Below are 15,964 nucleotides of genomic sequence, written 5' to 3'. Positions count from 1 at the left end.
CTGTTTATATATAAGTAAATATCCTTACTGTTTTGCCTCATTAGGAGCATTCAGACAGCAAATAATGTGTAGTTCAACATTTTACTATTTTCCATCTTAGTGGATATTTTGTAACAAGACAAACATGATGCAAACTAAAAAAAAGTGCCAAAGCCGGGCGTGGTGGCTCACGCCTGTAATCCCAGCACTTTAGGAGGCTGAGGTGGGCGGATCACAAGGTCAGGAGATCAAGACCATCCTAGCCAGTGTGGTGAAACCCCGTCTCTACTAAAAATACAAAATATTAGCTGGGCGTGGTGGCGCGCCCTTGTAGTCCCAGCTACTCGGGAGGCTGAGGCAGGAGAATCTTGAACCTGGGAGGTGGAGGTTGCAGTGAGCCAAGATCGCGCCACTGCACTCCAGCCTGGCAACAGAGCGAGACTCCGTTAAAAAAAAAAAAAAAAGGGCCATACTGAATCTACCAAAAATAAATCAAAATGAGTAAGAGAGACTGCCAGACCATCTTCTTCATCAGAGGTAATGGTCAGAGGCTTCTGAACGTTGGTATGGAAATGAGCCTGCAGGCAGGATTTGTATACAGGGCAGAGGAGGTTTGTAAACTAGGTGAATTATACCTTTAGAGTGCATATAATGTATATTATACTTTTCCTCTGCGTATGCGTACCAGCCGTATTACCTACGTATCACCTGATCCACCAAATCTGGACTGAAGAAGTCCTAGCAGGACTACACTACACAAGGCGAGCCAGTACTTGGAGGAGATTATTCCGAAGAGGATTTGTAGCCACTGCCCACTGTATATTATCTAGGCCCTTTACACTTAAGCCCCAGTGGAGCGGGAAAGCCAGCAGGAAGCTCCTCCCCCTCCTCCCCCTGGCCTGGGAGCCGGCTGTCCATAGGACCCAAAGCACCTCTCACCGGAGAAACGCCCGTCTTTACTTCTGGCTCGACCCGCCTCCCTCCAGGCCCCGCCCTGCCTCCTCGGCCCCGCCCCACCTCCCCGCCCCTGCCCTCCTCGCGGCCTCAGCGTCTTCCTTCCGGGTCGCGCTGGCCTGGGTTGCGGTGTTTGTGCAGCGGCCAGAGAGCCGGGGAGCCGCCCCCGCACCCAGGCCTTCTCGCACTGCCTGGTCGCTGGTGGAGCCCGCTGCGCGCGCCTCTCCCGGACCCTGCAGGGTACGGCCCTTCCTTTATTTCTCCCTCCCGAGGGTCTCTGTCTTCTTCCTTCGGCACTGGGGCGGGGCCGGGGCCGAGCCAAGGCGCAGCTCCGCGCTTTGGGGAGTCTGGACGCCTGGCAGGGGCCCCCGCTGCCGGCCCCTCCCCGCCCGCTCCCCTGCGCCCCCGCTTCACGCTTGCGGGGCTTGCTGGGGCCCCTGAGAACTGCTGACGTGCTTCGGGCTATTTCTACGCTACAGTCTGCCTGCAGGCTGTGAGGCGTCGTCCGGAAGTGTGCGCGGCTCAGGGTTGTTTACACCAGGGGGGACTGCGGGTCGCCCACACCCGCGCTCTGTGCTGCCCCGTCAGCCACGCGTCGGCCACACACAAGCCTGTGCTTGTGACTCCTGTGCCTGCTCCCTTGATTTCCCTCTGACATCCGATGGTTTTTGCCTAACCAGGCCTGTGTTTTCTTTCTTCAGGACTGCTACAAGGTGCCCGGCTACAACCTTGTTTCGATGTTTAGGTTTAGGGGTGCCCCTAGAGTGTGATGATGACCATCTACTTGGCCTCCTTGTCAACATATTTATAACGGGTGGTTTTGGATTTCCTTGATTTCCCAGTGATCACTGCCACAAAGCTTCGAGATGCATTCACAGATTGAAATACAGTATACAAATAACTATTATAGAAGGTGAAGATGGTATAAGCTTGTAGTCAGGTAATTGCGTCGGCTTGATGCCCGGCTGGCTTTATGCTCCGAAGGGCACACTACCACCAGGTGCAGGGATCTCTGTGGACAGGGTCTGTTCGCAGACACAAGCTGCCTTTGCTGCTGCTTGCGTGCACTCCTCGGTTTCTTAAGTTCAGGTATAGGTATATATTTTTTTCTTTCAGGCTCACTTCCTGCCTCCATTATCCTATATCGCATATTGTATCTGCTGGTTGAGTAGAGAGAGATTTATCCAGAGTCATGAACGCTCCAATAGTCCTTTATCAGATTAAGGACTTGGGGGAAATGTGCATTATGCTCTAGTAGGCACTCTAAAAGTTCCTTGAATTGGATTCTTCTTTCCGTACTTGTGTTCTGAGTACTAACTTTGTTTTTAACTTCTGTCCCAAAAGTTGGCTTTTCTGAACTCTGCGTTTTCAAACTCTTCCCTTCTGTTACTGACTTGAAAATCAGATAAATCAGCTCACTGTAAGATGGATAATTTCTTTACTCACGCAATGATGAAATAATGCAATTATAGTACTCTGCACAATGGTACATATGGTGCTTGCACATATGGTCAGTTAACAAAAACTACCCCTTCTTTCTTTACTGTGTTAGTCTCATCCTCTTAATTTTGCTGTGGTTGACATTCTCGATCTTAACTTCGCGGATCTAACTTCAACGTCCTTTAAAAAAGGCCTTTATCTCCATGAATTATATATAAATATCCACCTCCGTTTTCTTCTAGTATTGTTAATGATCTTATTCATACTTAGTGTGAGATAAGAAGGCTCTAACTTTATAATTTTGTTACTGACTGCATCATCATTTGTTGAATTCTATTTTTCCCTGCTGATCAGTCCTATAAATACCATAGGCCCTAAATTCTCGTGTATTCTTGGGACTTTCTGAACGGTCGTGCAGTGTTCTTTGGCTCCCTGTGGTGATCCTGGCTTCTGTGACGCTCTTATTGCTCTAGGTTTATAATGTGTTTTAATGTTTAGGGATTGGAACGATGCCTGGCATATTGTAGACATCACTAAATATTTTTGAAATGAACACATTTAGTGGGGGCAAGTTGATTCCCTTTCTTTACCTCTTGCCTCTTTAAAATTTTCCTGCCAGTTATTGAGATTCGTTTATTTTAGCTTGCTTTTTCCATGGTCAGTTGGATCATTAACTGTTAGTAAATAAATCCCTCCTGTTGTTCACTCAGAACTTGCGGTTAGAGTTGCTCCTTACAGTTACATGGAGAAGTAGCCTGATTAAAAATCTGCATGCCTTTTGACTTTGCACTGTATCATAGTAACTGTAGTGTGCCTCTCCCCATCACCTATGATTTAGGATGTTCTGTACCTGGTTTCTAAGAGAAAAAAATGGTTATCTGAGAGATAAATGGCTGAAGTGTTCCCTGGGACATCCTCATATCCATTTGTATTTTACTATCCCAACTGGATATCTCAAATATAATAAATTTTAAGATGTTGTTACTGTGGACACTTAAAACCTTATTAGCTCATGAAATAAATGCATACATTCTTTAAAAAAGATCAAGCAATACAGAAATCCTCAAAGGAGAAAGTGAAAGTGCTGTGTGCCCACCTACCCAGTAACGTTGTTCCCTAATCACTGCTTGCAGATTTTAAAAATAATAGATTTAAGTCTACTTTTGTTTCATAAATGGCAGTGTACCATGTATAATCTTCTATAGCTTCCACTTAATGGATGAACATCCTTCTGTGTCAGTGCATATAATAGTATCTTGTCTTTTTTGTAAGTCTTTTTGGTATTTCATTGTAGGAATAACCCAAAAGTTATTTAGCCAATCCCCTGTTGGCATTATTCCAAATTTATTACAAACAGAACTGCGAGGATCATTTTTGTGTTTATTCTGTATATTGTCATATTTGCATGTTAGTTTATTCCCTAAGATATGGAATTAGGTCAGAGGCTACACATAAGTGTTAAATTATGAGAGATTCTGCCAAAGTACTCCTCAAAAGTTGTTGGTAAGAGTAAATTTAGACAATTTGTTAAAATGCTGCTTTTGCCACATCACATTGCGAATAATTGTCAAGGATCTGAGATCATACCCTACTTGCAAGCTAACAGTTTCATGGAAACTGGCAGAAAATATGAGACTCCTGACTGAGAGACAAAGCACAACAGTAACGGTAGCCAGAGGATCATCTTATGCTGATTTGCTGGAGCCCTGATTTCCACAGGGTGATGTGACAAGAGCCCAGTGACACTAGCAGGTGAAGTAGGTTGTGTTACAAGAGAGGAATCCTTAGTTTAGGGAACCTGAATCTTTCATAGTGGGCTGCAAATAAGCGTGTCTGATCTTTGCCAGAGAGGGAGACATTATCTTTATTTTCCTGCATGGTAAACAAACCTGCCCTCTGTACCAGAGGGAGACATCTCTTTATCTGCCAAGGCTATTTGCTGTGTGAACACCATTGAAAAGATGAAAAATAAAGGCCATCAGTGCCTCTGCTTATATGACATGCAGAAACTTGAGAGACTTGCTAAGATGAAATGATTTTTTTTATATTCAGTAATTTTGTGGATGAAAAATACTGTTTTATTGTTTTAGTGTTGCATTTCTTTGCTTATTGATGGGGTTGACTATCTGTATGTTTGTTGGTCATTTGTATTCATTTTTACTTGCATGATCATATCCTTTGCTTAGGTTTCTGTTGAAATGTTCCTCTTTTCTAATTGATTTGTAATAGCTCTTTACATATTGTGGCTATTAATGATTTGGTTCACCATTTGCTAGTATTTTGTCATAGTCTATTTTTTAGTGTTTCTTGGGGCTTTTGCTGTATAAAGGTCTTTATTATTTATGTTGCCAGTTCTGCTGTTGTTTTCCTTTATGGCCTCTGGGTTTCCACCCCAAGATTATTAAAATGCTCTTTGTACACATTCTGTTATCATAGATTTAGATTTTTAAAAATGGTTGCTATGCCATTGCTATCGCAAATTTATTTTTCCAAATTGCTGGACATTTTCCTAAAACATTTATTTGATAAACTATCCTTTCCCTGTTATTTGACTTTACACATTTGTTGTAAGATACTATATCCTTAATTTGTTGTTTTCTCAAAGCCAACAAATCAGTAAGCAAAGTATGTTAGATATTTACTGTGATTATGATTTTGGTTGAATTCAGCCTTCAAGATAATATGTGTAATTGTTCTTAGTGGATTTTATCTTAAAAAATATAAAGTATCTTTTTTGCCCTGTTTAATGATTTTTGCCTGGGAGTCTACATTGTCTTATGTGACTCTTGCCCCTCTGTCAGTTTTGTGTGTACCCGATAGGTCTTTTTTGCCCATATGTTTATTTTCAGTAATTTTACAACATTTTGCTTTACTTGCCTTTCATAAGCATCAAACATTCATGTAACTGAGCTGGACTTTTATTTCTCCCTGAAATCTTCCCCCTTTCCAATTTGGAAGTTTGTCTTTTTTTTTTTTTTTTTTTTTTTTGAGACAGAATCTTGCTCTGTCACCCATGCTGGAGTGCAATGGTGTAATTTTGGCTCACTGCAACCTCCATCTCCTGGACTCAAGTGATCCTCCTGCCTCAGCCTCCCAAGTAGCTGGGACTGCAGGTGCACACCACCATACCTGGCTAATTTTTGTGTTATTTGTAGAGATGGGGCTTCACCATGTTGCCCAGGCTGGTCTCAAAACTCCTGGGCTCAAGTGATTCACCCGCCTTGGCTCCCAAAGTGCTGGGGTTGTAGGTGTGAGCCACTGTGCCTGACCTGGAAGTTTGTCCTTTTTGTTTGTTTGTTTTACATTTTATAAAACTTTTTAAAAAGATCATTGTAGATTCATATACAGTTGTAAGAAATAATACAGAGAGATGTAGATCTTGTGTATATTCACCCAGTTTCCACCTATGGTAACACCTTGCATAACTATAGTACAATATTATACTCAGGAAATTGACATTGATACAACCTTATTCAGATTTCACCAGTTTTACATGCACCCATCCCTGTGCCTGTTTAGTCGTAAGTAATTTTATGTAGATTTCCTATGAACATCACTGCAGTCAAAATATACAAGGGTTCCATCACAAGGTTACCTTGTACAAAATTGCATTTATCTCTTAATAGGACAATTTAACCTAGTCATATTAACTTTTTTTCCCCTGTCCTGCAAGTTTGGAAATTCTGAAACCGTCTATAAATGACACTTTTTTTTGCCCTCATTCTTCCCATTAATAAGTTGAGACCTTGATCTCTTGCCTTCTTTACATTCTTGGTTTTATTGATTTGATTTCTTTTCTATAGTTGTATTATTCTGTTCCCACATTGCTATAAAGAAATACCTGAGACTGGGCAATTTACTAAAGTAAAGAGGTTTAATTGGCTCACAGTTCCACAGGCTTACAGGAAGCATGATGCTGGCTTCTACTAGGCTTTTGCGGAGGCCTCAGGAAACTACAATCATTGTGGCAGGCAAAGCAGGAGCAAGGGTCTTATGTGACAGGAGCAGGAGGAAGAAAGAGTGGGGGATGCTGTACACACTTTGAAACAAAAAGATCTCTTCAGAACTCTTATGAGAACACCACTAGGGGCATAGTGCTAAACCATTAGAAACCACTCCTATGATCCAGATACCTCCTTCCAGGCCCCACCTCCAGCACTGGGGATTACATTTCAGCATGCAGACACAGATGCAAAACATATCAGTAGTTCTGGTTTTTTTTTTTTCTCTAACCAGTTTTTAAAATTTTACCAGTATTGTATCACTTAGGTTTAACTATAAGATCACTGGTTACTTGAATAGTATGTCTTCCCTATTTTTGAAATATTTAATTCTGGTTTTTTTTTTACTGGGATACATTTTTAAGTAATAGTTTCAGGAAGAGTTATGGGAAGTATACTTGCATATCTAGAATCTTTTTAATTTTATTTTGTTATTTCTATGTGAATAAGAGTTATGAGCCATTTTTTTTCCTTTAGAATTTCCTTGAATTTAAATCAGCTTCAGTCTTTATCTTATATAGATGTTAGATTTCTTGTATATGTGCGCTAGGTCATTTATTTGTCTCTTTTAATTTTCAGTTTATTTCAGTCACCACCTTTTAATTTCTGAGAAAATTTTTAAGTTAGTTTGTACTTATTTTATGGATCCTATAACCTATTAATTTACACTAAATAATGATTTTTTAAAAAAACTGTTGTCTAATTTTGGCATTAACTTTTATTGAATGCCATTTGCTGTAATTGCTTGTTTCCCTGTCTTTAAAATGGTTAATTCTATTCAGACATATAAATGCAGATCTATGTTGACCATCTTGTTCCTGGTCTGAAATATTTCATGTCATGAAGATCACTATTCTCTTTTCCAGACAGGTAGTTTCCTAAGGCAAGATGAGTGGTTGGGGCTGTGTGAGCAGGCTTTGCCCTGGGCAGAATAAGTGGGCAGAGCATGCCAAGTAGTACTTAACTTTTTTTTTTTTTTGATAGCATGTGCATAAACACATCAATACTAGGGTATCAGGTTTACAACTTGACTTGTTTTGACTGAAAGCAAAAGCACACAGAACAGTTACATCATCCTAAAAATTCCTTGTATGACCCCTTCATAGTTACTATAGTCAATTTCTCTTTCTTCCCTTAACCCTGGGCAATCACTGATCTATCTGCCTTTCCTATGTGCCTTTTCCAAAGTATCACATAAATGAAATCATACAATTTGTAGTTTTTGCATCAGACCTCTGTCACTTAACAAAATGCATTTTAAGATTCATCTATATATTGCCTGGATTGGTAGTTATTTTTTTTTTTTCTGAGTAGTAACTCATTGTATGGATATAACACTGTCCATTCATCTGTCAAGGACATCTTAGATGTTTCCAAGTTGGAACAATTATGAATAAACCTGCTATAAACGTTTGTATACAGGTTTTTGGTTGAATGTAGGTTTTCAGTACACTTGAGTAAATACCTTGAGTAAATACCTTGGTAAGGGTGGATGTAACTTTATAATAAACTGCCAAACTGTTTTTCAAAGTGGCTATATGATTTTGCATTCCCACTAGAAATGTTTGCAGAATCTAATTTGGTGTCTTAAAATTTGATTCGTTTGTAATTAACTCTTCCCAGATCTTCCCCTAAGAGTAAATACTTCCCAGGTCTAAGATGAAATACTTTCTCAGGGTTTACTCTTTTGAAACTGTACTTGATCTTGCTCTTCAGTAATATGTTTGCTAGGACATGTACCGGTATCCTGTAAGAGAAAAAAAGATATTATCAAGTAGATGAAAGGGCAAGCACAGACTGGGAGAAAACATTTGCAAAAACGTCTAACAAAGAATGTGTATCCAGTGCATATAAAGAACTCTTAAAACTCCATAATAAGAAAACAACAACAAAAAAAATGGATTAGAAAATAGACACGGCACTAAAGAAGATACAGATGGCAAATAAGCACATGAAAAGATGTTCCATGTCATTAATCAATTGAGAAGTTCAAATTAAAACCACAGGGTATCACCACCCACCTACTAGAGTGGATGAAGATAGACCGTATTAACTATTGATGAGGATGTGGAGCAACTGGAACTCTCATATGTTGATGTCAGAATGTAAAATGCTACAGCCACTTTGGAAATAATTTGGTACTAGAAACAACCCAAATGGTTCACAACAACTGAATTGATACGCCTATGTAGCTGACCCTTGAACAACATGGGTTTGAACTGTGAAGGTATTTGCTTATATGTAGTTTTTTCCCAATAAATATAGAAAAATTTTGGAGGTTTGCAACAATTTGAAAAAACTTGCAGATTGCATAGCCTGGAAATATATATAAAAAAAGGGTATTTCACGAATACATAAAATATTTGTAGATACTAGTCTATTTTATAATTTATTGCCATGAATAGCACACAAATATATTATAAAAAGTTAAAATTTATCAAAAGGTCATCACACTTACAGAATGTACATGCTTCCATTTGCAGTTGAGAGAAATGTAAACAAATGTAAATTCAATATTAAATCATAACTGCATAAAGTTAGATGTAGTACATACTATACTACTGTAATAATTTCATAATCACCTCCAGTTGCTATTGCAGTGAGCTCAAATATTGCAGCTATCAGCTTCCAGTGCTGTGTGAAGCTAATCATCTACACATGAGCAGTTTGTCTCTCTAGTAAATTGTGTATTACAGTAAGAAGTGATTTCTTTCTGATTCTCATGTATTTTTCACTGTGCTTAGTGTAATACCATAAAATTTGAATAACACCATGGGACTCTTAGAAAGTGCCACTGGTAATGCTGGGAGTGTTTCCAAGAAACAGAGAGAAGTCATGACATTACAAGCAAAAACTGAATTGCTTGTTATGTACCATAGATTACAGTCTGCAGCTATGGTTACCTGTCATTTCAAGACAAATGAATCCAGCAAAAGGACCACTGTAAAAAAAGAAAAGAGAATTTATATAGCTGTTGCTACAGTTATATCAGCAGATGCAAAACCTTGCACTTTTTGTGAAATACCACTTTATCTCATATTGAAAATGCAGCTCTTATGTGGGTGAAGAATTGCTATAAGAAAGGCATACTTGTAGACTCTAATATATTTTGAGAGAAAGTGAAGTTAATGTATGACAGCTTAAAGCAAAAGGAAGGTGAAGGATCTAAAGCTAGAGAATTTAATGCCAGCAAAGGATGGTTTGATAATTGTAGAAAGAAGTTTGACTTTACAAATGTTAAGATAACAGGAAAGGCAGTTGCTACTGTTCAAGAGGCAGCAGATGATTTCCCAGATACCATTAAAATAATTGAGGAGAAAGGCTATCTGCTTAAATGGGGTTCTTTCTCTCTTGTTTTGTTTGTTTTATTTCATTTCGTTTCATTTCCACCCTTCCATCCATCCATCCATCCATCCTTCTTTTTTTTTTTAATTATACTTTATGTTCTGGGGTACATGTGCACAACGTGCAGGTATGTTACATATGTATGCATGTGCCATGTTGGTGTGCTGTACCCATTAACTCGTCATTTACATTAGGTATATCTCATAATGCTATCCCTTCCCTCTCCCCGCACCCTACAACAGGCCCTGGTGTGTGATGTTCCCCTTCCTGTGTCCAAGTAATCTCATTGTTCAGTTCCCACCTATGAGTGAGAACATGCGGTGTTTGGTTTTCTGTTATTGCAATAGTTTGCTGAGAATGATGGTTTCCAGCTACATCCATGTCCCTGCAAAGGACATGAACTCATCCTTTCTTATGGCTGCATAGTATTCCATGGTGTATATATGCCATATTTTCTTAATCCAGTCTGTCGTTGATGAACATTTGGGTTGGTTCCAAGTTTTTGCTATTGTGAATGGTGCCGCAGTAAACATACCTGTGCGTGTGTCTTTATAGCAGCATGATTTATAATCCTTTGGGTATATACCCAGTAATGGGATGGCTGGGTCAAATGGTATTTCTAGTTCTAGATCCTTGAGGAATTGCCACACTGTCTTCCACAATGGTTGAACTAGTTTACAGTCCCACAAACAGTGTAAAAGTGTTCCTATTTCTCCACATCCTCTCCAGCACCTGTTGTTTCCTGACTTTTTAATGATTGCCATTCTAACTGGTGTGAGATGACATCTCATTGTGGTTTCGATTTGCGTTTCTCTGAAGGTGAGTGATGATGAGCATTTTTTCATGTATCTGTTGGCTGCATAAATGTCTTCTTTTGAGAAGTGTCTGTTCATATCCTTTGCCCACTTTTTGATGGGGTTGTTTGTTTTTTTCTTGTAAATTTGTTTGAGTTCTTTGTAGGTTCTGGATATTAGCCCTTCTCAGATGAGTAGATTGCAAAAAAATTCTCCCATTCTGTAGGTTGCCTGTTCACTCTGATGGTAGTTTCTTTTGCTATGCAGAAGCTCTTTAGTTTAATTAGATCCCATTTGTCAATTTTGGCTTTTGTTGCCATTGCTTTTGGTGTTTTCAACATGAAGTCCTTGCCTATGCCTATGTCCTGAATGGTATTGCCTAAGTTTTCTTCTAGGGTTTTTATGGTTTTAGGTCTAACATTTAAGTCTCTAATCCATCTTGAATTAATTTTTGTATAAGGAGTAAGGAAGGGATCCAGTTTCAGCTTTCTACATATGGCTAGCCAGTTTTCCCAGCACCATTTATTAAATAGGGAATCCTTTTCCCATTTCTTGTTTTTCTCAGGTTTGTCAAAGATAAGATGGTTGTAGATGTGTGGTATTATTTCTGAGGGCTCTGTTCTGTTCCATTGGTCTATATCTCTGTTTTGGTACCAGTGCCGTGCTGTTTTGGTTACTGTAGCCTTGTAATACAGTTTGAAGTCAGGTAGCGTGATGTCTCCAGCTTCGTTCTTTTGACTTAGAATTTTCTTGGCAATGCGGGCTCTTTTTTGGTTCCATATGAACTTTAAAGTAGTTTTTTCCAATTCTGTGAAGAAAGTCATTGGTAGCTTAATGGGGAGGCATTGAATCTATAAATTACCTTGGGTAGTATGACCATTTTAATGATATTGATTCTTCCTATCCATGAGCATGGTATGTTCTTCCATTTGTTTGTGTCCTCTTTTATTTCATTGAGCAGTGGTTTGTAGTTCTCCTTGAAGGGGTCCTTCACATCCCTTGTAAGTTGGATTCCCAGGTATTTTATTCTCTTTGAAGCTATTGTGAATGGGAGTTCATTCATGATTTGGCTCTCTGTCTGTTACTGGTGTATATGAATGCTTGTGATTTTTGCACATTGATTTTGTATCCTGAGACTTTGCTGAAGTTGCTTATCAGCTTAGGAAGATTTTCAGCTGAGACCATGGGGTTTTCTAAATATACAATCATGTCATCTGCAAACAGGGACAGTTTGACTTCTTTTTCCTAATTGAATACCCTTTATTTCTTTCTCTTGCCTGATTTCCCTGGCCAGAACTTCCAACACTATGTTGAATAGGAGTGGTGAGAGAGGGCATCCTGTCTTGTGCCAGTTTTTAAGGGGAATGCTTCCAGTTTTTGCCCATTCACTATGATATTGGCTGTGGGTTTGTCATAAATAGCTCTTATTATTTTGAGATATGTTCCATCAATACCAAATTTATTGAGAGTTTTTAGCCTGAAGGGCTGTTGAATTTTGTCAAAGCCCTTTTCTGCATCTATTGAGATAATCATGTGGTTTTTGTCTTTGGTTCTGTTTATATGCTGGATTATGTTTATTGATTTGCGTATGTTGAACCAGCCTTACATCCCAGGGATGAAGCCCACTTGATCATGGTGGAAAAGCTTTTTGATGTGCTGCTGGATTCGGTTTCCCAGTATTTTATTGAGGATTTTTCATCGATGTTCATCAGGAATATTGATCTAAAATTCTCTTTTTTTGTTGTGTCTCTGCCAGGCTTTGGTATCAGGATGATGTTGGCCTTATAAAATGGGTTAGGGAGGATTCACTCTTTTTCTATTGATTGGAATAGTTTCAGAAGGAATGGTACCAGCTCCTCCTTGTAACTCTGGTAGAATTCGGTTGTGAATCCGTCTGGTCCTGGACTTTTTTTCGTTGGTAGGCTATTAATTATTGCCTCAACTTCAGAGCCTGCTATTGGTCTATTCAGGGATTCAACTTCTTCCTGGTTTAGTCTTGGGAGAGTGTATGTGTCCAGGAATTTGTCCATTTCTTCTAGGTTTTCTAGTATATTTGTGTAGAGGTGTTTATAGTATTTTCTGATGGTAGTTTGTATTTCTGTGGTGTTGGTGGTGATATCCCCTTTATCATTTTTTATTGTGTCTATTTGATTCTTCTCTCTTTTCTTCTTTATTAGTCTTGCTAGTGGTCTGTCAATTTTGTTGATCTTTTCAAAAAACCAGCTTCTGGATTTATTGATTTTTTGAAGGGTTTTTTGTGTCTCTATCTCCTTCAGTTCTGCTATGATCTTAGTTATTTCTTGCCTTCTGCTAGCTTTTGAATGTATTTGCTCTTGCTTCTCTAGTTCTTTTAACTGTGATGTTAGGGTGTCAATTTTAGATCTTTCCTGCTTTCTCTTGTGGGCATTTAGTGCTATAAATTTCCTTCACACACTGCTTTAAATGTGACCCAGAGATTCTGGTATGTTGTGTCTTTGTTCTCATTGGTTACAAAGAACATCTTTATTTCTGCCTTCATTTTGTTATGTACCCAGTAGTCATTCAGGAGTAGGTTGTTCAGTTTCCATGTAGTTGAGTGGTTTTGATTGAGTTTCTTAGTCCTGAGTCCTAGTTTGATGGCACTGTGGTCTGAGAGACAGTTTGTTATAATTTCTGTTCTTGTTTATTTGCTGAGGAGTGCTTTACTTCCAACTATGTGGTCAGTTTTGGAATAAGTGCAATGTGGTGCTGAGAAGAATGTATATTTTGTTGATTTGGGGTGGAGAGTTCTGTAGATGTCTATTAGGTCTGCTTGGTGCAGAGTTGAGTTCAATTCCTGGATATCCTTGTTAACTTTCTGTCTCGTTGATCTGTCTAATGTTGACAGTGGGGTGTTAAAGTCTCCCATTATTATGGTATGGGAGTCTAAGTCTCTTTGTAAGTCTCTAAGGACTTGCTTTATGAATCTGGGTGCTCCTGTATTGGGTGCACATATATTTAGGATAGTTAGCTTTTCTTGTTCAGTTGATCCCTTACCATTATGTAATGGCCTTCTTTGTCTCTTTTTATCTTTGATGGTTTAGAGTCTGTTTTATCAGAGACTAGGATTGCAACCCCTGCCTTTTTCTGCTTTTCATTTGCTTGGTAGATCTTCCTCCATCCCTTTATTTTGAGCCTATGTGTGTCTCTGCATGTGAGATGGGTCTCCTGAATATAGCCAACTGATGGGTCTTGACTCTTTATCCAGTTTGCCAGTCTGTGTCTTTTAATTGGACATTTAGCCCATTTACATTTAAGGTTAATATTATTGTGTGTGAACTTGATTCTGTCATTATGATGTTAGCTGGTTATTTTGCTCGTTAGTTGATGCAGTTTCTTCCTAGCATAGATCATCTTTACAATTTGGTATGTTTTTGCAATGGCTGGTTCAGGGTTGTTCCTTTTCATGTTTAGTGTTTCCTTCAGGAGCTCTTGTAGGGCAGGCCCGGTGGTGACAAAATCTCTCAGCATTTCCTTGTCTATAAAGGATTTTATTTCTCCTTCACTGATGAAACTTAGTTTGGCTGGATATGAAATTCTGGGTTGAAAATTCTTTTCTTTAAGAATGTCGAATATTGGCCCCCACTCTCTTCTGGCTTGTAGAGTTTCTGCCGAGAGATCTGCTGTTAGTCTGATGTGCTTCCCTTTGTGGGTAACCTGACCTTTCTCTCTGGCTGCCCTTAAGATTTTTTCCTTCATTTCAACTTTGGTGAATCTGACAATTATGTGTCTTGGAGTTGCTCTTCTTGAGGAGTATCTTTGTGGCGTTCTCTGTATTTCCTGAATTTGAATGTTGGCCTGCCTTGCTAGGTTGGGGAAGTTCTCCTGGATAATATCCTGCAGAGTGTTTTCCAACTTGGTTCCATTCTCACCGTCACTTTCTAGGTACACCAATCAGACGTAGATTTGGTCTTTTCACATAATCCCATATTTCTTGGAAGCTTTGTTCTTTTCTTTTTACTCTTTTTTTTCTAAACTTCTCTTCTCGCTTCATTTCATTCATTTGATCTTCAATCACTGATACTCTTTCTTCCAGTTGATCGAGTCGGTTACTGAAGCTTGTGCATTTGTCACGTAGTTCTCATGTCATGGTTTTCATCTCTATCAGGTCGTTTATGGACTTCTCTACATTGGTTATTCTTTTTTTTTTTTTTTTTTGAGGCGGAGTCTCGCTCTGTCGCCCGGACTGGAGTGCAGTGGCCAGATCTCAGCTCACTGCAAGCTCCGCCTCCCGGGTTTCCGCCATTCTCCTGCCTCAGCCTCCCGAGTAGCTGGGACTACAGGCGCCCGCCACCTCGCCCGGCTAGTTTTTTTTTGTATTTTTAGTAGAGACGGGGTTTCACCGTATTAGCCAGGATGGTCTCGATCTCCTGACCTCGTGATCCGCCCGTCTCGGCCTCCCAAAGTGCTGGGATTACAGGCTTGAGCCACCGCGCCCGGCCTGCATTGGTTATTCTAGTTATCCATTCGTAAAATCTTTTTTCAAGGTTTTTAGTTTCTTTGCCCTGGGTTCATAGTTCCTCCTTTAGCTCTGAGAAGTTTGATCGACTGAAGCCTTCTTCTCTCAACTTGTCAAAGTCATTCTCCATCCAGCTTTGTTCCTTTGCTGGCGAGGAGCTACATTTCTTTGGAGGGGGAGAGGCGCTGTGATTTTTTGAATTTTCAAGTTTTCTGCACTGCTTTTTCTCCATCTTTGTGGTTTTAACTACCTTTGGTCTTTGATGATGGGGACATACAGATGGGGTTTTGGTGTGGATGTCCTTTCTGTTTGTTAGTTTTCCTTCTAACAGTCAGGACCCCTTGGCTGCAGGTCTGTTGGAGTTTGCTTGAGGTCCACTCCAGACCCTGTTTGCCTGGGTATCAGCAGCAGAGGCTGCAGAAGAGAGAATATTGCCGAACAACAAGTGTTGCTGTCTGATTGTTCCTCTGGAAGCTTCGTCTCAGAGGTGTACCTGTCTGTGTGAGGTGTGAGGTGTCAGTCTGCCACTAGTGGGGGATGTCTCCCAGTTAGGTTACTCGGGGATCAGGGACCCACTTGAGCAGGCAGTCTGTCAGTTCTGAGATCTCAGCCTCGGTGTTGGAAGAATCACTACTCTCTTCAAAGCTGTCAGACAGGGACATTTACATCTGCAGAGGTTTCTGCTGCTTTTTGTTTAGCTATGCCCTGTCCCCAGAGATGGAGTCTACAGAGGCAGGCAAGCCTCCTTGAGCTGCGGTGGGTTCCATCCAGTTTGAGCTTCTCGGCAGCTTTGTTTACCTACTTAAGCTTCAGCAATGGTGGGTGCCACTCCCCCAGCCTCGCTGCCACCTTGCAGTTAGATTTCAGACTGCTGTGCTAGCAATGAGGGTGGGACCCTCTGAGCCAGGTGTGGGATATAATCTCCTGGTGTGCCGTTTGCTAAGAACTTGGTAAAGCACAGTATTAGGGTGGGA

The 15,964-nt window shown here is 40.1% G+C and overlaps 1 protein-coding gene across 3 annotated transcripts in view; it reads left to right on the top strand.

Annotated features, from left to right (window-relative positions):
- The first annotated feature begins 976 nt into the window (after window positions 1–976).
- Window positions 977–15,964, top strand: part of FBXL4 (F-box and leucine rich repeat protein 4) — a 78,551-nt gene continuing 63,563 nt past the window's right edge. For 2 of the 3 annotated variants that reach the window (XM_033234667.1, XM_033234668.1), the window contains exon 1: window positions 977–1,173. The gene's annotated coding sequence lies outside the window, so the exon portion shown is untranslated. The remainder of the gene's footprint in view (window positions 1,174–15,964) is intronic. The other variant, XM_033234669.1, reaches the window with a different exon arrangement.

The sequence above is a fragment of the Trachypithecus francoisi genome, unplaced genomic scaffold (assembly GCF_009764315.1).
Source record: "Trachypithecus francoisi isolate TF-2019V2 unplaced genomic scaffold, Tfra_2.0 Lachesis_group15, whole genome shotgun sequence".
Taxonomy (NCBI): Eukaryota; Metazoa; Chordata; class Mammalia; order Primates; family Cercopithecidae; genus Trachypithecus; species Trachypithecus francoisi.
The sequence above is the reverse complement of the archived record's forward strand: the minus strand, read 5'-3'. Positions and strand labels throughout refer to the sequence as shown.